Below are 22,348 nucleotides of genomic sequence, written 5' to 3'. Positions count from 1 at the left end.
AAAAGCTCACAAAAATGTTAAAAGTATAGTTGTCCTCTCAAGGAGTTTATAATAATGGCTGATGTGGGTTGAAAGGCATAAAATACATGAGTATTTACATAATTAAATCAGAAAACTAAATAAGGCAAGTGCCATCAAAAATGTGCAATGATGTTGGTAAGGGGTAGTTTCAGAGAAATGAAAGTTTGTATTTAGTTATAGAATTCAAAAAAGGATAAAATAGTACTTGAAGAATGGTTATAGATCTTAAGGCAGAAATGAAAGAGGACATGAAAAGGCCTTACTTTAAAGATGGAAAGCTTTAAAATCATTTGAGGTAGAAGTAACTCATTTTTATTGTCTCAGAGGAGTAGTGGTAAAAGAGGAGGTCAAATTGCTGGTTAATAAGCATATGGTGGATAACCTTAAATGTGAGACCTTTAGAATCCATTTCAAAGGGAATTGGGAGCTAGTGAAAGTTTAAAATGAGGCATAGCTTGTAATCCACTTAATAGAAGAACTCTATTTGATTCATTTCTAAATAAAGAAAAGATATTCATTCTTATCCAGCCTCTTGAGCAGTGACTCATGAAGTGCCTGTGAGCTAAAACATTTGTGAATCACTGAATGGGTGACAAAACATGTACCTTAGGAAACTTAATCTACAAGTAGTGTGTCGAATGAATTGGAAGGAGATTATCATACTACTTGCATCATTATGATTACTGTTAACATAAAGTTCTGTTAACATTTGGTAAGAACTATACTCTGTGCCCCGGAGAAGGCAATGGCACCCCACTCCAGTACTCTTGCCTGGAAAACCCCACGGATGGAGGAGCCTGGAAGGCTGCAGTCCATGGGGTCGCAAAGAGTCGGACATGACTGAGCGGCTTCACTTTCACTTTTCACTTTCATGCATTGGAGAAGGAAATGGCAACCCACTCCAGTGTTCTTGCCTGGAGAATCCCAGGGATGGGGGAACCTGGTGGGCTGCCGGCTATGGGGTCACACAGAGTCGGACACGACTGAAGCGACTTAGCAGCAGCAGCAGCATACTCTGTGCCCAGTTTGTGTCAAGCCTTTCACAACCCTATCTCAATATTTACATCAATGGTATAAGCTAAAATACAATTTTAATCTCATTTTATAGGAAAAGAAATTGAAATTCAGAAGGTTAACAATTTATCTAAAGTATCCAAACCCAGGTCTCTGATATCTTGTCCCCATATACTTAACACTACAACTGTGCTCCATCTTTCTGAGAAGACAACTGACTTCTGAAATAAAAAGATTTCAAGTAAGGCAAAGTCAGTCTTCTCGGGTAAAGCAAAGGATTAATCTCAGGCTAAGAATGCGGGAAGTAGATGTAGAATTAAATTTGTCAAGAGGAGGCTTTAAAAAGCCTTGATTTGATTTTATAAGCAAATTAAAATACCATTGTATCTCTGGCCCAAATGATGTAAAAAAGAGTGGAATCTAACTAACCTAACTAAGACAGAAGTGGAAAAATACCCAACTTCTGTAACCTCTAGCCTTCTACATGGAAGAAAGAAAACACTCAGCTCCAGCTTATTTTACCTTTCTGTCCTTCCTAAGGGAGAGGGAAAGACTTGAAAAATTCTTATGAAGTTCATGGTTAAGAGGCATAGGCTCAATAAAGTACTAAGACCTAATAATAGAAATAGAGAAAGATTTCCCTCCCCAACTTCACTACCACATTACTAATCACAGCAGTTTGGTTTACCCAGTACATTATGTCTGGTTATCAAGAAAATTCTAACACATACCAAAAGGCAAAACACTGACAATTTGAAGGGATAAAAGAGGCATAATAACCAGATGAGGCAGGGATGTTGAAAACAAAAGCTTGGGAATTTAACTACCATTAATACCATTAATACTCTAAGGACTCTAATAAATAAGTAGATAGTATGCAAGAACAGATGGGCAATGTAAGCATAAAGGTGGAAATCCTTAAAAGATAACCAAAAATAAATGCTAGAAATCCAAACTACTGTAACACAAATGAAGAATGATTTTTATGGACTTATTAATAAACTGCATGAAGCTAAGGAGAGAATCTCTGAGCTACAGGATATATTAGTAGAATCCTCAAAAGCTGAAGAACAAAGAGAACAAATATTTAAATAAATAGTGAACTATTTAAGGACTGTTAAACAACTACAAAATGAGCTATATACACATATGGGAATACCAGAAACAGAAGAAAGAAAGAAAGCAGCAAAAGAATTATTTAAAATAATAATGACTGAGAATTTCCCCAAATTAATGTCAGACACCAAACCACAGTGGCTCAAACAGTAAAGAATCTGTATGAAATGTGAGAGACCTGGGTTTGATCCCTGGGTCAGAAAGATCCCCTGGAGAAAGGAATGGCAACCCACTCCAGTATTCTTGCCTAGAAAATTCCATGGACAGAGGAGTCTGGCAGGCCACAGTCCATGGGGTCGCAAAGAATCGGACACGACTGAGTAACACTTTACACTTCACGCTTCACACCAAACCACAGAGCCAGAAAGCTAGGGAACACCAAGCAGATAAACATAGAAACTACACCTGCTGCTGCTAAGTCGCTTCAGTCGTGTCCGACTCTGTATGACCCCATAGACAGCAGCCCACCAGGCTCTGCCTTCCCTGGGATACTCCAGGCAAGAACACTGGAGTGGGTTGCCATTTCCTTCTCCAATGCATGAAAGTGAAAAGTGAAAGTGAACTTGCTTTTCAAATTATAGAAAATTAAACACAAAGAAACAATCCCAAAAAAAGCCAGAAATTACGTCCCACTTCTTCTCAGAAACTATGCAAGTAGGAAGAGAATAGAATGAAAAACTATCAGTGTTGAGGGGAAAAAAACCCCACCAATTTAGAATTTTGTACCCTGAAAAGTTATCCTTCAAAATTGAAGAAGAAATAGTTTCTCAGACAAACAAAAATTGAGGGAGTCTGTTGCCAATAGACTTGTATGAAAGAAATGTTAAAAGTTCTTTAAAGAGTAGAGAAATAATATAGTTGAGAAACTTGGAAGAACATTGAATAAGGATTAAGTAAAAGTAAAATAAAAACTTTTTTCCTTATTTGTAACTGATCTAAAGACAACAGTTTGTTCAAAATAATGATTCTAGCAATGTATTTCATTTGTATGCACATATGCATATATATATATATATATATATACTACCCATGAAGTGGTATAAGGTTATTCAAAAGTGGACATGGATTAACTGAAATGTATACTGCAAATTTGACTTCTTCCTCAGAACTCGCTCGGTTACCAGGCTCCTCTGTCCATGGAATTCTTCAGGCAAGAATAACAGAGTCGATTGCCGTTCCCTTCTCCAGGGAATCATACTGACCCAGGAACCAAACCTGGGTCTCCCACATTGCAGGAGATTCTTTACTATCTGAGCCACCAGGGAAGTCCCTGCAAATTCAAAGGTAACCACCAAAACAAGGTTAAAAAAAAAAAAAGAAATATAACTTTTATGCTAAGCAAGGAGAGAAAATGAAATCATAAAATGCTTAAGTAAAAGCTACAAAAATCAGAAAAGTGGCAGACAAAAATAGAACTAAAGAACAAGGACAACAAATAGAAAACAAATGCAGTAGATATTAATCCAAATATGTCAATAACCACATTGAACACCAATGATCTAAGTATACCAATTAAAAGACAGACTGCCAGAGTAAACTAAAAAAAAAGAAAGAAACTCACTTTAAATATATAGACACACACAGATCTCAAATAAATGTATGGAGGAAAATATACTTGACACTATTCAAAACAAAGTAGGTGGAGTAATATTAATTTCAAATAGAGCAGACTTCCCACACAGAGAAATGTATCAGGGATCAAGAAAAGCATTACATAATGAAAAATTAATTAATGGGTGAGTTCTCCAAAAGACAGAACAATCTTAACATCCATGCACCTAACAAAAGAGTATCAAATTATGAGAGGCAAAATTTTTAAAAAAGTACAAAAAGAAATAGATATGTCCACTATATACCTGCAGAATTCAACACCCCTCTCTTTCTGAAATGGACAGATCCAGCAGGCACAAAATCAGGAAAGACATAGCTGAACTCAACAGCATCATCATTAAACTGGACCTATAATCTACTTTATCCAGCAATAGTAGAATATATGGAGACAATATCAAGAGAATTAGAAGACAGACCAGAGACTTTGAGGAATATTTGCAAAAGTTATGTCTGATAAAGAACTGTTATCCAAAATATACAAAGAATATTGAAACAAAAGATAAGAAACAACTAGAATAGTTAGAAAATGGGCCAAGACATTAACAGACACCTCACCAAAGAAGATATACAAATAGTAAATTAGCATATTAAAAGATGCTCCACATCGTATGTCATGAGGGAAACTCATATTAAAACAGCAGTGAGATACCGCACAACTGTTGTTGTTGTTCAGTTGCCAAGTTGTGCCCACTCTTGTGATCCCATGGACTGTAGCATGCCAGGCTTCCCCTCACCGCCTCCCAGTGTTTGCCCAAGCTCATGTCTATTGAACTGGGGATGCCATCCAACCACCGCATCCTCTGTTGACTTCTCCTCCTCCCAACTATAAGGATGGTCAAAACCTGGAACACTGACAGCATCAAATGCTGGTGAGGATGTGGAGCAACAGAAACTCTCATGCATTCTAGTGGAAGTGCACATGGTACAGCCACCTTGGGAGACAGTTTGACCATTTCAAACAATACTAAACATACTCCTATAGTACGCTCTGGAAATTGTACTTCTTAGTGTTTCCCCAAAAGAGTTGAACACTTATGTCTACACTGAATGCAGATGTTTATAGCAGCTTTGTTCATAATTGCCCAAAATCTGGAAGTGACCAAGATGCCTTTCAGTAGGTGAATGGATAAACTGTGGTCCATCAAGACAGTGGAATATCATTCAGTTCTAAAAACAAATGAGCTATAAAGTCATGAAAAGATATGGACTAATCTTCAATGCATATTGCAAAGTGAAAGAAGCCAATCTGAAAAGGCTACATACTGTCTGATTTCAACTATCTGATATTTCGAAAAAGACAAAACAATGGAGAGAGTAAAAAATAAAATATCTGCCTGGGGGGTGGAGGGTATGAAAGGGATGAATGGGTAGAGCACAGAGGATTTTTAGGGCAGTGAAATTACTCTGTATGATACCGTAATGATGGACACATATGTCCAAACCCATAGAAAGTACAACACCAAGAATGAACCCTAATGTAAATTACAGACCTTGGTAACTAGGATGTGTCATTGTAGGTTCATCAATTCTAACAAATGTATCACTCTGGTGGCAGATATTGGGGAGATTCTACAAGTGTAGGGGTGGGGGACATATGGGAAAACTCTATAGTTTCCCCTCAATTTTGCTGCTTACCTAAAACTGCTCTTAAAAAATAAATTAATTTGAAAATATATTTTTTCAAGAAGGATATGCACAAGAAACATTTAAAAAAATCTGATACAGAATATATAAATGTGACAAAAGATTATCTTCTTGATAAGACACAAAAGTTTTTCCTTTCATAAGCAACAGAGTAAAGAGTAGTGAAAATAGAATGTTACCAAGGAGGCAGAAGGGGGCTTCCCAGGTGGCTCAGTGGTAAAGAATCCACCTGCAAATGTAGCAGCCTCAAGAGACTCAGGTTCAATTCCTGGGTTGAGAAGATCCTCTGGAGGAAGAAACGGCAACCACTCCAGTATTCTTGCCCTGATAATCTCATGGACAGCGGAGCCTGACAGGCTACAGTCCATGGAGTTGCAGAGTCAGATACAACTGAGCTTGAAGGAGGCAGAAACCTAAAGAAAAGAGGCAAATCTGATTGTAGGGAGCCAGTGCAGAGATTTTTGTATAACAGTGAAAAGCATAAGAGATTATTTTAATAGGTGGTAGGCTAGAAGGAAGATAAAGTAATCTAAGAGAGTTTTGTGAAAGATAAGACTGGCTACATATCATAGGAAAGAGAAACTTTATTTTGCTTTAATTTTTAGTTTATACATCAGTTACATTTCTCCATAAAGTTTAGTTTATGTGATGGTGTCATTTATTTTTGAAGAAGATTCATCGTAAAAACTTTGAACTGCTTTCAAAGAAAATTAAAATTAAAGTATTATAATGCTCAGAAGGGCAGCAAAATATTTAAAAGATCTGGATGAAGAAAACATTCTCTAGGCATTCAGTGTTTTAGCCTTTCCAATCCTTCCTTTTATTAGCCCAAATTCTTGCCATGGAAATAATAATATAACTAATCTAATTATTGATAGAGTGCATAGAACCAAGCAGCTAATTATTCCACTAAGGATGCTTGTATACTGCCTATCTCATAGTGGGCACTAAAATCAGGTTCTTATGATGTCACTAATTGAATTAAGTGCATTAGTATTTGCTGTATTTTCTAGAGTAAAAGTAATCTCAAAGGAAGTTATTGTTTCAGAGATGTTTAATGATAAAGAATGTTCAATAAAGAATAGGAGTGAGAATGGAGTTCATTTTTTTAAAAGCTGTGATATCTTTGGCTACAAAATATGAATGAATCAGTCAACTTCTATGGGCAAATGGCCTTCCGAAGTAATTGAGTCCTAAATGCCAAACTAAAATAGTTTGCTATAGACTCAATGGAAATGTTCTGTTCTAAGAATGTTCTGACTGATAGTAAATTTAATAAAGTTTACAAATGTCAAGTTGAGTTTAATTCCAAGTGCATAGCTCCTAGAATGTAATGTGTTACAAATTCAATATACTGAGACCATCTTTCTGCAGCTTTTTAGATTTTAACAATAAGAACTTCAGAGGACAACCATAAAATTATCTTTATTTTGCTTATGTAATTCAGAAGTTCAATAACTGATCTGAATTACAAACCTATAGGATGCTATTTTAAAGTAAAAATAAACACAATTGCTAGGTTTAGAGTCTCCAAATCAGGCTGTTGTTTGTTTTTTGTTTTTTAATAATTAACATTTGTTTGGCATTTGCCATGCTCTGGATATTTTTCTAAAAATTGTAGTTGCTTTAAAATGTGTTAGTTTCAGGCATATAGTCTTCCCCAGTGGTTCAGTGGTAAAAATCTGCCTACAATGCAGGGGATGTAGGTTTGATCTCTGGGTCAGGACGATTCCCTGGAGGCGGGCATGGCAACCCACTCCAGTATTCTTACCTGGAGAATCCCACAGACAGATAAGCCTGCTGGGCTACAGTCCACAGGGCTGAAAAGAGTTGGATGACTGAAGCAACTAAGTGAATATATATATATAATTTCTAAGATTCTTTTCTATTATAGGTTATTACAAAATATTGAATATAGTTTCCTGTGCTATAAAGTAAGTTCTTGTTGTTTATCTATTTAATAGTAATACTATAATATTATTTACAGGGATTCCCTTATAGCTCAGTCAGTAAAGAATCTGCCTGCAGTGCAGGAGACCTGGGTTCGATCCCTGGGTTGGGAAGATCCCCTGGAGAAGGAAATGGCAACCCATTCCAGTCTCATGGACAGAGGAGCCTGGTGGGCTGCAGTCCATGGGGTCCCAAAGAATAGTAATGTGTATCTGTTAATTCCAAACTTTTAATTTACCCCTCCCTTCAGTGAGCTGATTCATTGAAAAAGAACCTGCTTTGGGGAAAGATTGAGAGCAGGAGAAGAAGAGGGCAACAGAGGATGAGATGGTTGGATGGCATCATTGATTCAAAGGGCATGAATTTGAGCAAACTCGCAGATAGTAAAGGACAGGGAGGCCTGGCATGATGCAATCCATGAGGTCTCAAAGGGTTGGAGATTACTTGGAAACTAAAATCTGAAATAATCTTTAGGAAGGCATTCTACTATGTATAATTTAATGTCTTATTGAAAGGCACAACTCCATGCATTTAACAACGCTGCTATTATGTATTCTGTTATCCCAGAATCCTTAGCAACACAACATAATGTCCTGACATTCCCTTCCCCATTCCTGTCATTCTCAGAAAAGATAGGAAAGCTGTTAATGAAATTTAGTCATTTTTCTTGAGTAAATGGTCCTTTTATTTTTGTAAGCCTTTGATTAATTTCCAGAGTTCTAAAAAAGTAAATTTTCACAAATTTTCCACTTATCATTGCTTTTTTTTGAAGAGCAGATTTTCAGAAGTTCTTACTTTGATATTCTAGAAGTGTTTCTATATTTGATTTGATTTGATTATTTTAGTCTTGATTTCTGAGTTTTGATTACCCAGGTGGCACAGTGGTAAAGAATCTGCCTGCCAAAGCAAGAGATGCAAAAATGTGGGTTTGATCTCTGAGTCAAGGGGATCTCCTGGAGTAAGGAGAAATGGCAACCCACTCCAGTATTCTTGCCTGGAAAATTCCATGTACATAGGAGCCTGGTGGGCTACAGACTATGGGGTCACAAAGAACTGAACATGACTGAGTGACTGAACACACACATAACGTATAGATATGGAATTGTTTTATATATTTATCTTGCATATAGTTTCCTTGGAAAACTTGCTTAATTCTTCATGCATGCATGCTAAGTCACTTGGGATTTTCCAGGCAAGAATTCTGAAGTGGGTTGCCATTTCCTACTCCAGGCGATTTTCCTGACCTAGGGATTGAACCTGCATCTCTTATGTTTCCTGCACTGGCTTAATTCTAGTAGCTTTTTATAAAAATACATTTCAAAAAATTTCTTGTATAGGCCATCAGGCTTTTTGCCTTCCCATTTCCTTGTGGATATTTCTTCTTCTTTTATTTCTTCTCCTATGTGGAGGCCGGAACCTCCAGCAGAATATCAAATAGAAGCAATAGAGTAGATATATGTGCCTTGATTCTGATCTTAATAGTGTTCAGGTTTTCACCATTAAGTGTGATATAATCTGTATATATTTGGAGATGCTGTTTGTCAAATTGAGGAGGTGACTAAGATATTTACATGAGGAATGGATGTAGCATGCCATTAAATGCTTTTTATATATCTATTAAGATGATCATAAGGCTTCCCTGGTGGCTCAGATGGTAAAGAATTTGCCTGAAATGCAGGAGACCCGGGTTTGATCCCTGGTTGGGAAGATCCCCTGAGAAAGGAATGGTACCCCACTCCAGTATTCTTGACTGGAGAATTCCAAGGACAGAGGATCCTGGCAGGCTACAGTCCATGGGGTTGCAAAAAGCCAGACACAACTTAGTGACTAACACATTCACTTTTCACTTTCAAGATGATCATATGGTTTTTCTTCTTTAGTTGGTTAATATATGTTAAATCACTTCAGTCATTGGTTAATATGATTAATTATTGGTTAATGAACATTGAACCAAATATGAACTTCTGTGATAATTCCCACTTAGCAATTAATTAGCCTTTTGATATATTGCTGCTAAGTTGCTTCAGTCATGTCCGACTCTGTGCGACCCCATAGACAGCAGCCCATCAGGCTCCCCTGTCCCTGGGATTCTCCAGGCAAGAACACTGGAGTGGGGTGCCATTGCCTTCTCCGTTTGATATATTGTTAGACTTCATTTGCTCAAATTTCGCTACAAAATACTTCACTTACTTTCTTGAGGGTTGGTGGTCTAGAGTTTATTTTCTTGTAATGTTACTACATGGTTTTGGTATCAGAGTAACACAGGCCTCATAAAATAAATAGTGTATTCATTTCCCTTCAATGTTTTGGAATAGCTTGCTCAAAATTGGTAATATTTATCCCTTAAATGTTTAGTAGAATTCACCAGTAAAGCCATTGGAGTTTTCTTTGTGGAAATCTAATTAGACATACTTCTATTCTGATTGTCTCATACTGAGTGAGCTTTAGAAGTTTGTGCTTTTCAAGAATCTGTCCACCACGTCTAGCTGTACACTTTTGGCCTAAGGTTGTCTATAATATTCACTTATTTTCTTATTTAATATCTGTAGATATTGTAGTGCTGTTATCTCTCTAATTCCTCACATGGATAACTTTTGTCTTATCACTTTTTCCCAAATCACTCAGGCTAGAGGTTTACAAGTTTATTGATATTCTCAAAGAGCCAGCTTTTGGATATTTTAATTTTCTCTATTAGATTTTTCTTTTTATTTCAGTGGCTTTTCAGTCTAACATTTCATATACTTAGTTTGGGGGTTTTGTGGTCATTCTTTTCAAATTTTTCCTGTGGTAGAAGTTAAGTATATGTATTGGGGAACTTATTTTCTAGTAATGACATTTTCTAATACAGATATTCTTTTAGCAGCATCCCACATAATTTTATATGTTGCTATCTTTATTTCTATCTAGTTTAAAATATTTTCTAATTTCTTGTTTGACTCCTTCATAGAACCATGAATTATTTCAGTTCAGTTCAGTCGCTCAGTTGTCTGACTCTTTGTGACCCTGTGAATCGCAGCACACCAGGCCTCCCTGTCCATCACCAACTCCCGGAGTTCACTCAGACTCACGTCCATCGAGTCAGTGATACCATCCAGACATCTCATCCTCTGTCATCCCCTTCTCCTCCTGCCCCCAATCCCTCCCAGCATCAGAGTCTTTTCCAATGAGTCAACTCTTCACATGAGGTGGCCAAAGTACTGGAGTTTCAGCTTTAGCATCATTCCTTCCAAAGAAATCCCAGGGCTGATCTCCTTCAGAATGGACTGGTTGGATCTCCTTGGAGTCCAAGGGACTCTCAAGAGTCTTCTCCAACACCACAGTTCAAAAGCATCAATTCTTCGGCGCTCAGCCTTCTTCACAGTCCAACTCTCACATCCATACATGACCACAGGAAAAACCATAGCCTTGACTAGACAGACCTTTGTTGGCAAAGTAATGTCTCTGCTTTTGAATATGCTGTCTAGATTGGTCATAACTTTCCTTCCAAGGAGTAAACATCTTTTAATTTCATGGCTGCAGTCACCATCTGCAGTGATTTTGGAGCCCAAAAAAATAAAGTCTGACACTGTTTTCACTGTTTCCCCATCTATTTCCCATGAAGTGATGGGACCGGATGCCATGATCTTCGTTTTCTGAATGTTGAGCTTTAAGCCAACTTTTCAACTCTCCACTTTCACTTTCATCAAAAGGCTTTTTAGTTCCTCTTAACTTTCTGCCATACGGCTGGTGTCATCTGCATATCTGAGGTGATTGATATTTCTCCTGGCAATCTTGATTCCAGCTTGTGTTTCTTCCAGTCCAGCGTTTCTCATGATGTACTCTGCGTAGAAGTTAAATAAGCAGGGTGACAACATACAGCCTTGACGTACTCCTTTTCCTATTTGGAACCAGTCTGTTGTTGCATGTCCAGTTCTAACTGTTGCTTCCTGACCTGCATACAGGTTTCTCAAGAGGCAGGTCAGGTAGTCTGGTATTCCCATCTGTTTCAGAATTTTCCACAGTTGATTGTGATCTACACAGTCAAAGGCTTTGGCGTAGTCAATAAAGCAGAAATAGATGTTTTTCTGGAACTCTCTTCCTTTTTCCATGATCCAGCGGGTATTGCCAATTTGATCTCTGGTTCCTCTGCCTTTTCTAAAACCAGCTTGAACATCAGGAAGTTCACGGTTCACATATTGCTGAAGCCTGGCTTGGAGAATTTTGAGCATTACTTTACTAGCATGTGAGATGAGTGCAATTGTGCGGTAGTTTGAGCATTCTTTGGCATTGCCTTTCTTTGGGATTGGAATGAAAACTGACCTTTTCCAGTCCTGTGGCCACTGCTGAGTTTTCCAAATTTGCTGGCATATTGAGTGCAGCACTTTCACAGCATCATCTTTCAGGATTTGAAATAGCTCAACTGGAATTCCATCACCTCCACTAGCTTTGTTCGTAGTGATGCTTTCTAAGGCCCACTTGACTTCACATTCCAGGATGTCTGGCTCTAGGTCAGTGATCACACCATCATGATTATGTGGGTCGTGAAGATCTTTTTTGTACAGTTCTTCTTAATTATAAATATTTTAGGATTTTTTAGATATCTTTCAATTATTGACTTCTATCTTAATCCCATTTGGAGCAGAGAACAACTCTATATAACTTGAATTCTTTTAAAGTTATTGAAACTTGTCTTATGGCTTCAAATATAGTCCATCTTACAAAAGTCTTACACACTTGAAAAGAATATGTATTCAACTGTTTCAGTAGAGTGAATACTAAAAACACTTTAATGAGGTAAAATATAAATAAACAAACTTTAGTGTAATATAAACTTAGTACTAGTTGGTAGTATATAGGAATATAGTAAATTTGTGTTTACATTAATTTGACTATTATTTGATCCTTTTCAAATTCTATGACATTGTCTAAGTCACTTTTAATCCTAAACATAATTTTTTCCCCCTTACACAAAGAGAGGGATTAACAATGCCTCCATTACAGTTTGGCCTTGATTATTTACCATGTGTGTAAATTCCTAAAACAGAATTATTCACCTATTTGTTCTATTGAATAATAAGCTGTAGGAAAGCAGGGATCATATCTATACTGTTGCAGAGTTTATCCACTGTGCCTAGGATACTGCCTGTCAAATAATAGACACTCTGTTAGAATACTCTTGTGACTATCCATTAAAATCTAAATCTATTTATGTGTGTGCTTTTTATTTCATCCTTCGTATAATTCAGTTTACTCTTAATAGATAAAAATGTTTCCCAGCTTCAGAGATGAGTCATACATGAGAGAAGAACAAATTATGGAAATTGCATACTAACATGTGATTCATGATGGCCCATGTTACCTCTACATTAAAAAAAATTATTTATCTGTGATTCTTTGAGAAATGTCATACAGCTCTCTGTGTGTAGTCATTTGACCTACTAAAAATAAGGGTACATTTAAAATAATGAAAGTAAATATCATTTGGAATAATAAATCATGTCAATGAACATCTTATTTTCATAGCTCATTTCCTCTCAGATTTATTTGGCTGGAAACATAGACTGGTTGACCCAAAACACATTATGAAACACTTTAAACCTCTTCATCATTGCCTGTCTCTACCATGCAGCTAGCAAAGACAAGTATCATTTCTTAGTCTCCTTTCAAACCTCAGGTTATCTATGTGACATAGCCTTGCCCCAGGAACAATTCCAATGAGAAGGCTGTTACTTTCCTGATAAACATATATAGATGCTACTTCATTTTTTTTTTTGCTTGATTTATTTTTGGAAGAATGTTACACTTTTTTGCCTTGAATGAGAACACCAGTCTATAAATCTATCAATCTATAGGCTGTCAATCACCAGTCTATAGATTATCAATCATGAATACAGATCATCATATAAGAATGACAGAGCATAAAGATGGAGCTGATCTAGGTCTTCTTATGGAATTATCTAGCAAAGATATTAACATTACCAAGGACTAAAATATAAATATCTTTCATGTGAAAAAAACATAACTGGAATTATTGTTTGTGTCTTTCTCTTAGGTCAGGCCCTATACCCAACTGATATATTTTACTTTCCTGACAAGCAGATAGCATAAATTCATACATTATTTATTTTAACATTATATTTAGAACTTTTGGACTCATTATTATTATCTTAATATGGGAAATGAAAAGAGAAACAATTAATATAGAAACTGTCCAACTTCCTAGAAGTTTGGACAATCAAAATTAAAGTGTATCTATCATATAAATTATAACTATATATTGTATATATTAATATATATACTACCAAGTGAATAACATTTACATACACCAAAAGTCTAGTTTTGGTTCTTCAAACACTCATAGTAAAGTCACCCTATACTTATTTAATCCTTCAGGTAGATAAAGTGTTTTCATATATCATCTCAATCATTTAAAAATCCTGTGAAGGTGAATATTTTATGCCATTTCTAACCAAAAAGACACATAATAGTCTTTCTGATTCAAGCTACTTAACTAAAACAGAAAGTTTTCCTTTTATCTTTCTGAATCCATAAAAATTACAAAAATGCAAGTAATGAACCTACTAAATGTGTTAAAATAAAATAATATTCCCCCTAAAAAAAATCATAAAGTATTATTTAAAGATATAAAAGAAATCACAAATAAATGTAGAGATATCTCGTGTTTCTCTATGGACAGATTTGATATTATAAATAAATTATTTCTGCTAAACACAGTCTAGGAAATCAAAATGATTCCAAACAAAACTCCTCATGGAACTTGAAAATGAATTCTAAAGTTAATTTGGAAAAAAGTTCAAGAAGAACTAATTTAGAAAATTAAAAATAATAGGACAGTAAAGCAACTAGCAGGTTATTAAAAACATAAATGTGGTTTTGGTATACAAATACATATGGGATCAATGGATCAAAAATGGTGAATACATAGTCATTTTAGTTAATGTGAGAATTTCATGTAAGAGAAATAGGGCATTTTTTTTTTTTTGGTAGATGAAATTTGACAGTATTTTATAAATGGTTGTGGGACAAATAGCTGTCCATTTGGAAAAATAATATTAGATTTCTGCCTCAAAGCATTTGTCACATTCTAGACGGGCTGCTGTCTATGGGGTCGCACAGAGTCGGACACGACTGAAGCGACTTAGCAGCAGCAGCAGCAGCAGACAAACTCAAGATTCACCTTATACACACACACACACACACACACACAACTACAAAAGCATTCAAAGAAAATACTATAAGTCAGAAAACTTCCTACGAACAATTTCAACAGCATCAGAGGTGAGATTGTCAAATTTGACTACCAAAGCATTAAAACTTTATAACAAAGATAGCACAAAATTAATGGAAATGCGAAAATATTTGCAACATAAATGAATATCCATAATCTATGAAAAATCTCCTACAAATATAAACTAAAAGATAAATGCTTCAACAGATAAATGAAAAAAAGATCAAAAGATAAATATATAAAGTTTATGGTCCAGGTATTAATAGTCAAAGAAATACAACTGGCTAATAAAATAAGAATTTCAACTTCTTAGAAGGAAGATACAAATTGAAAACAAGGATATAATATTATTCACCCACTAGACACTCATTCCTATCTCTTGTCTGATTACTGTGACTGGCCTTCCAGTACTATGTTAAATAGAAGTAGCAATAGTGGGTATCATTGTCTTGCTCTTGATTTTAGAGGAAAGGTTTTCAACTTTTAAACACTGAGTATGATGTTATTTGTGACTTTGTTATAAATGGACTTTATTTTGTTGAGATTTTTCCCCTGTGTGGCAACTTTGTTGAGAGTTTTTATCATGAGTGTTGAATTTTGTCAAATGCTTTTTATGCATCTATTGAGATGATCATGTGATTTTATTCATTGTGTCAATGCAGTGTATTACATTGATTAATTTCTGGATATTAGCCATGCTTGCATCACTGGAGTGAATCCAACTTGATTATGGTGTATGATCCTTTTTATATATTGTAAAATTTGGTTTGCCAATATTCTTTTGAGGATTTTTGCATCTATATTCATCAGAGATATTGACCTATAGTTTTCCTTTTGTAGTGTTTTTTATATGGTTTTGTAAATAGAGTAATGATTGTGTTTCCTTCTCTTCACTTTTTTGGAATAGTTTGAAAAGGATAGTTGTTAATTATCCTTTATATATGTAGTAGAATTCCACTGTGAGGAGTCTAGTTCTGGAATTTTGTTTGTTGACGGTTTTTGATTACTGATTCAATTTCCGTATAAGTGATTGGTCTGTTCAGATTATTCGTTTCTTCCTGATTCAATCTTGAAAACTATGTTTCTAGGAATTTATCTATTTCTTACTGGTTGTTCAATTTATTTAGTTATGATATGTCTTGGTGTGGGTTTCTTTGGGTTCATCTTGGTTGAAACTCTCTTTCCTTCCTATACCTGGATATCTGCGTTCTTTAAGTTTAGGAAGTTTTCAGCCATAATTTCATCAAATGCATTGTCTACCCCTTTTTCTTTCTTACTTCCTCCTAGGGCCCATGTAAAGCAAATTTTAGGATGTTTAATGTTGTCTCTGAGGCCCCTTAAATTATCCTCATTTTTAAAAATTCATTTTTGGTTTCCCCCTTCTGCCAGGGGCATTTCCATTATTCTATCTTCCACATCACACATACATTCTTCTGAACTGCCTAACCTGCTGTTAATTTCTTGCAGTGTTTTCCTTTCAGTTATTGCTTTCTTCAGCTCTGACCAGTCCCTTTTTATATTTTCTAGTTCTTTTGTAAAAATTTTGGCAAAATTTTCACTGTGTTCCTCTATTCTTCAGTTCAATTAGTGTTCCTATTACTACTACTTTGAACTATTTATCAAACAAATTATCTCTGTTTCATTAGCATTTTTCCTCAGTGTTTTTTTTTTTTCTTAGTTCTTTTGTTTGAAACATATTCATCTGTCTTTATCATTTGGTTTAACATTCTCTATTTGTATGAAATTAAGTGAAAAATTACCTATCCCAATCTTGAAGGTATGTTCTTGCATGGGAGCATCCTTATGCAGTCTGCGTGTGCCCAGTGGCTGTGAGGAGGGGGCTGGACCTGACGTGAGCATGGACTATGTCTTCTCCCAGGATGTGCTGGAAGCCACCACCTTGGTGGGTGGTAGGGCTAAAGTTTAAGGGGCTAGAGCCAGAGCCAGAGCCAGGGGCAAGCTGGGGTTTCTCCTCTGCTCGAGGCATCATTGTCCTATCAGGGGAGGGGCTGGTGCTTGAAGGGCTGGAGAACGGAGTCCGGCCTGAAGCAGTTGTTTCCCCCACGTGTACAGGCACTCTCTGCCTTGGTTTGGGGTGTGCTGAGGCCTGAGGGCTTGCAATTGCAATCTTGTCCATGTTTCACTTTTTCCCTGATGTGCATTCTTTAGTTGCAGGCTGGTTCAGACCACAGGGGTTGTTTCCACACATGAGCTGACCCCACTTCCTCCCAGTAGTGCATGGGGTTGCTGGTCTGGTGATGGCAGTCTCCACATCGGATCTAGCCTCCCTCCTCTAGAGTGTGTGCAGGGACATGCGAGCTGGCAATGGCTACCTCCACCCTGGTCAGAGGTAAGGCTGGTGTCCAAGCTGGCACCATTCCTTCCAACTATGCACATTCTCATTGGCAATGGCAGACTCCATCGTAGTGGGGATTAGCAGCGAGCAACAGGGGTTCAAGCCAGAGCCCAGTGCAGGTTGGGGTGGAAGGAACACTGGGGTAGTCCCTGCAAGCTGGCCAGAGTCCCAGGCAGTTTTCAATATGCTGCCTCTGCTCTGGGTAAGGGAGAAAGCAATTCTAAGTGTGCACTCTTCAAGAACAGAGTCTTGGTTTCTTACAGCTCTCCAGTGAGCCTGACTGGTTTTCAAACCAGCTAAGAGAGCCCATCTCCCCAGTGTCAGGCCCCAGGCGTGGGCTGCCTAACATGTGATTCAAATCTCTTGCTCCCCAGGGAAGATCCTCTAGCTTTTGATATCCCATCTTTTGTGGCCCCCACTCAGGATGCAAGTCCCAATTAGATCACTTCTTCCTTCCTACCAGAGTCCATGTGGCCCTTTCTTTATAGCCTTGGTTGTAGAAACTCTATTCTGCTAGTCTCCCAATCAATTTTATTGAGAGTCACTCTATATTTAGTTGTAGTTTTGATATCTTAGTGAAGGGAGGTAAGCCCAGTGTCATCCTACTCATCATCTTGATCTCTCCTAAATATTAATTCTTAAGTAAATCATCCTAAACATTAAATATCTTCTGAGGTGGCTCAGTGGTAATGAATCCACCTGCCAATGAAGGAGACCCAGGAGATGTGGGTTCAGTTCCTAGGTCGAGAAGTTCCCTTGGTGTAAGAAATGGCAACCCACTTCAGTATTCTTGCCTGGGAAATCCATGAACAGAGGAGCCTGACAGGCTACAGTCCATGGGGTTGCAAAAGAATTGGACAAGACTTAGTGACTGAACAGACTCAGAAAACACTAACACCAATTTAACTTGTTATAAGTTAGAAGAATTATAAATTTGATTAATTCAATCACATTGACACTGACTCCAATTTATTAAGTATAGGAGAATAAGATTGTCAATATTCAACCTACATGAATTTGCACTCCCTCCTCCCATGTCCATGGTGTATTGTGCTAGAGCTGATAAAAATACTTTATACTTTATGTAAACAGCTAGTAGTCTCACAAGGTCCCGGAGATAGAATAATGACTTACATTTAAAGACTTTTATAATGGAAAATGAAGTGAGGCAAACACTTTCACACATGGCTGGTAGATACATAAATTCATGATTCATGTCAGTTTTTTGGACAGCAATTTAATAATATATATCAGGATCCTTCAGTTCAGCTCAGTCGTGTCTGACTCTTTGCAACCCCATGGACTGCAGCACGCCAGGCTTCCCTGTCCATCACCAACTCCCGGAGCTTACTCAAACTCATGTCCATTGAGTTGGTGATGCCATCCAACCATCTCATCCTCTATCATCCCCTTAAAGATGCTCAAAACTTTGACTCACAATTCTGTGAAAAATAATTAAAACTAAGGTAAAAAAAAAATTAAGATTTATGTATAACTATGTTCATCTTAATATAATCTATAATGGCTGAAAATAAGTATTAAATAGTTGCATGATTAACCAATTTTAGCTATATAAATTAAGAAGAGAGTGAAACAAGGCAATGCACACAAACTTAGGTGTATACGTATATATGTATACTTATATGTATATGGACATGTAAGAAAACATTATTATACTTTGTAATGTTAACAAATTTTAGAAATAAAACAACAAAAATAAATCTTCAAGGGAAAATTATATGAGAACAAAGAACAAAGCTTCTGGGAACCTCTTTGCAACAAAACATGACAGCTATATGTATATAATGTATTATAATTTGTTTTGCTTCCACTAAAGCTACTGATGTTGGCTTTGTTTCCCTCTTCTCCATCATAAAGTTAATAGGCTTAAAGTTTTCTTTTTGTACTAACAACTTAGTAGGAGTGATGATTTCATCATAGTGAATAAAGAAAACAAACAGAATTACTAAGATTTCATGTTCTAGTGCTTGAAAATTGCTGTGTTTAACTTATATAATGACAAAAAGTATGTAGTATATTTATTGTCAAATACATTGATGTTTCTGTCATAATGATTTTTAATTTTCTGAATTTTAAAATGTTTTATTAAAGCTCTGTTATTTATTTTAACTTGAAGTATGAACAGTCTGTTAAATACTGAATAAGTTTTTATTTCTTAAACTGAGGTTAGGGTTGGTAGAGAAAGCTATGATTTTTTTTTATGAAGTATATAAAAATGTTACAAGAACAGTGGAAAGGAAATAATACAAGACACTATGTCAGAATATTACAAGGAACTTTCACATCTATTTTGTCTTGCCGACACTACTTTTTAAAATATTTCTGAAATCTGATGAACTGTCAGGATCTCTACCTTGTCTACCAAGTTCCAGTCACCAACAATCCTTGCCTAGGCTACCATCCCAGATATGGTCTCCTTTATTTCACTGTGCAACTGTAATTCTGATAAAATGCAAGTCGCATTAAGTTCAGATCATATCACTTAATGCTGAAATTTCTCCAATAAGTTAAACTTGTCTTAAAAGAAAAAGAAGACCCACACAGTCTTTTTTATCTGGCATCTTACTATATCTTCAAAATCAATTTACCACTTCAGTCTTAACATTTTACTCTACTTCAACCTGACAGGCCGCCTTGAGATGCTTTAAACATTTCCCTGTCTCAGGGCCTGTGTCAATTTCTTCAACCTAGAATGCTTTTGCTCTAAATATTTCCATGATTTGCTAACCTTCTTCCTTTGGTTTTTGCTAAATGTCATCTTCTCAGAAAGAGAAACCTTTATCACCTTACCCTGCATTCCTTTTCTTTACTGAGTATCTTATAACTTGACTTTAATTTTTTTTAATTTTTAGTTTTTTTCTCCCACTGGGGCAGAGATTTATCCCTTTTTGTTTGCCTGTTTTAAGATACTGTATCCAAAGTATATAGAATAGTGCTCTACACATAGTAAGAATTATATTAGTTAAAACAATGCACGAATTTTAACCTCACTAGATCATGATTATAAAGGTATCATATTGACTTTATAATTAAGGGCACTAAGGCTCCAAAATCACTGCAGATGGTGACTGCAGCCATGAAATTAAAAGACGCTTACTCCTTGGAAGAAAAGTTATGACCAACCTAAATAGCATATTCAAAAGCAGAGACATTACTTTGCCAACAACGGTTCGTCTAGTCAAGGCTATGGTTTTTCCAGTGGTCATGTATGGATGTGAGAGTTGGACTGTGAAGAAAACTGAGCGCCAAAGACTCTTGAGAGTGCCTTGGACTGCAAGGAGATCCAACCAGTCCATTCTGAAGGAGACCAGCCCTGGGATTTCTTTGGAAGGATGATGCTAAAGCTGAAACTCCAGTAGTTTGGCCACCTCATGTGAAGAGTTGACTCATTGGAAAAGACTCTGATGCTGGGAGGGATTGGGGGCAGGAGGCGAAGGGGACGACAGAGGATGAGATGGCTGGATGGCATCACTAACTCGATGGACGTGAGTCTGAGTGAACTCCGGGAGTTGGTGATGGACAGGGAGGCCTGGCGTGCTGCGATTCATGGGGTCGCAAAGAGTCGGACACGACTGAGCGCCTGAACTGAACTGAACTGAAGGCTAGAGAAGCTTTTACTTGGTGAAGTGCAAAGGCCTGGTCCAGTGCAAAACCCAGAGCTATGTCATTCTGAAGTGTATGCCCTTTGGCACCACACTGGACGAATTCATTCCTCTTTATAGATCTGAATCATTGGTGGATATTCATAAAAATATACATCCCTGAGCTTAATCCAGGAAATGTTGATTCAGTAGGCCTGACTTGAGGTAACACAGATAAATTTGAAATGCAACCAAAGTTGGATTATATATTACATATATAATATATACACTGTTACGTAATTTTAGAATTTTTGTAGGAATAATAAGATAATCTATTACATATATGTATAAATAATATGCACTGTATATATATACGTATATATACACTACTACATATGTCACTATAGCAACTACAATTATATGTGATACATGTGATATATATATGCAATACACATAAATGTAATAGTAAATATTATTGACCACCTGATGTGAAGAGCCGACTCATTGGAAAAGACTCTGATGCTGAGAAAGATCAAGCGCAGGAGGAGAAGGTGGGGGACAAAGGATGAGATGGTTGGATGGCATCACCGACTTGATGGACATGAGTTTGAGCAAGCTCCAGGAGATGGTGAAGGACAGGGAAGCCTGGCGTGCTGCAGTCCATGGGATGGAGAAGAGTTGGCCATGGCTTGGAGACTGAACACAAAAACAAGAAGTCATAGACTATTCCCCCACTCAACCTTACGTGTACTCCTGTGATAATCCTCCCAATTGTGACTGCCTGCAGGAAGCTCACAGTTCTTATTTCAAGAGGGTAGACATTGCTATGCTATGCACTGTATTTCTACCACACAGGAGACATTTAATCAATACTAGCTGAATGGATGCAATGTTTCAATAAACGAATACATTATGAGACTCACACCAGACTAATACAATTGAACAAAACTGATTTCCTCATCACTATTATTAGAAAATTCTGGCTATTCTGGGAACAATAAAAACTTGCTGTCTATGTCAACAAGCAGAAAGACAGATGGAAAATACCTGTAGAACTACCAGTGTCAGAACATTGTAGCTATTTAAATTGTATTCAACATCTGTAAGAAAAGAGTAACTATGCCAATAACTTTATATTAATTGGAGATAAGGAAAAAAATTCCTAATTTAGCCACACCAAACAAAGCATTAACTGGAGTTCATTAAAGTTTAAGTTCTCTAAATTATGATTTATTATAATCATTATACTAAATTATTATTTTGCTTGCTCACTGCTATCAGTAGACCAACATTATATTACACTAGAGGATGAAATTCAATTTACAACTCAAAATCCTTTCACTTCCCTGACCTCCTTTTTTTCCCCCACTAGCTATCTCTAGTGATTAATAATAGTATTTTGTGTTTATGCTATTACTCTACATTCAGTAAAGAGCAATTTCTTTTCTCATTTTATAGTAGTGTATATAAAGTAATACTTGAATTGTTTTATTATAATGAATTATTTTTAACCATAAAGATGTACACAAGGAGAACAAGTGGAGTTAATAAACAGAGAAGAGGAAAAGGTACAAGAATTAAGTGCAGAGAAAATGATAATTAAGAGAGCATTTAGGAAATACAGTAAAGCTGCATTGGAGTGGGAAAGACTGGGGAAGAACTTATGGGAAACAGTTGTCTGTCCTAACTTCACAAATAGAGGTGGAATAAAGCTTCTCACTTTAAAAGTAAGACAATTTTCACATGCACTAAGGGGTGCAATTATTTCTGTCTCACCCCTTACACTGAATTTGAAGTCCAAATAAT

Source organism: Bubalus kerabau, chromosome 7 (genome assembly GCF_029407905.1).
Source record: "Bubalus kerabau isolate K-KA32 ecotype Philippines breed swamp buffalo chromosome 7, PCC_UOA_SB_1v2, whole genome shotgun sequence".
Taxonomy (NCBI): domain Eukaryota; kingdom Metazoa; phylum Chordata; class Mammalia; order Artiodactyla; family Bovidae; genus Bubalus; species Bubalus kerabau.
Note: the sequence above shows the minus strand (reverse complement) of the source record.